Source organism: Dysidea avara, chromosome 11 (genome assembly GCF_963678975.1).
Source record: "Dysidea avara chromosome 11, odDysAvar1.4, whole genome shotgun sequence".
Classification (NCBI taxonomy): domain Eukaryota; kingdom Metazoa; phylum Porifera; class Demospongiae; order Dictyoceratida; family Dysideidae; genus Dysidea; species Dysidea avara.
The window spans coordinates 27,375,394-27,376,814 of record NC_089282.1 but is presented as its reverse complement, the minus strand read 5'-3'; positions in this window follow the sequence as shown (position 1 = coordinate 27,376,814).

The following is a 1,421-nucleotide window of genomic DNA, read 5'->3' as shown; positions in this document are numbered from 1 at the left end:
TATTGGCCTACTCTGTCATGAGTTATTAGCCTTACTTCAGAGCCATGTTTCAGAAATACGTTCCCTAACACAAACTAGTAAATAAATAAGCAATATTACTCCACAAGGGGAATTACCTGCAGTCTGTGATGGATTAATCCCTATCCCATCGTTAGTAATAATGGCGCTGGTCTCTGGTGGCACTTTGAACTGTGGTGGAACAATAAATAATAAAGTTACTACTAATCACGTGTTCACCTCTTCAGCGGAAAATTTTAACACCGCAGTGAAGGGAGTCTGCTCTGGACCTATAAACAAATACATTTCGATTGTGGGTTTTGTATAGTTTACTAACATGTTGAAGGGTAGTTTAGGATCAGATGTTAAGGTGATCTTAAATGTGACCTTAGCACTAGTCCTACAAGCATATGTACATGTGCTGTACTAATTATCTCCAAGATTGTTAATCATGTCATTGACAAGTTTTAACCATATATTATACATACAGCTACCTTTTCTCACTACACCCAGAGCTTTCATCATTGATCTGTCACCATATAGCAAGTTGTCTGAAGCATTTTTGGCCATTCTGGTTGAACTTGTTATACTATACAGCATGTGATATACTGTACAATAACAAGAACACATATTAAAGAATTTTTCTTAAGGCTTGAGATTTCTGGAGCCCCTTTTCAGTTCCCTATCACTTGACTATAATCCTTGATCACATGACTATAATCCATGATCACATGACTATAATCCATGATAATAATTCAACTTCTGAACATAATTATTATCACATTAGGTTAGATCAACTTTGTGTCATCAATCAACAACAATTAGTAGTTTTCTTAGGATAAGAAATATTTTACTAAGCTGTGTATGCATTATGTCGTGTGTGTGTCAGTCATTTCTAATGTTATGGGATCATGTGATGACAAATGAAGAGGTGGTGGAGTTTTTCAGGAGTGTCATTACAGATGGAATGTTACCAGACAATGTTAGTGTGTGTGTTCTATTAGAGTATTTGTACTGTCAACAGATTTGTGTCTAGCCCCTGACTGTCGTATGGGTGGAGTTTGCTGTGACAACATGACCACGATTGTGGTGTGTCTACTACAGGGGGGTAACTATGACAAACTGTGCTAGATGTGGATGTCATTCAATAGTTGAAATTTGGCTAGCAACACTAAGTCCATACAAGTGAGTGTAGTGTAGACCATATTTGGTAATAGTGTGGTCCCTTTAGTATCACAGGTTGTATTTGGAGAGGTGTAAACACTTTGGGAATGATGAGGGTGTTGGGTTGGCTTGTGAGGCATTAGCAAGGTCTTATGAGAGGTGATGATCAGTTGAATGATGTGATGTTAATGTGTCATTGTGAGTTTGAAAATGCAATCTCCTATCTTGACCAGTATGTTGAAGTGAGTGAGAAGGCTGGT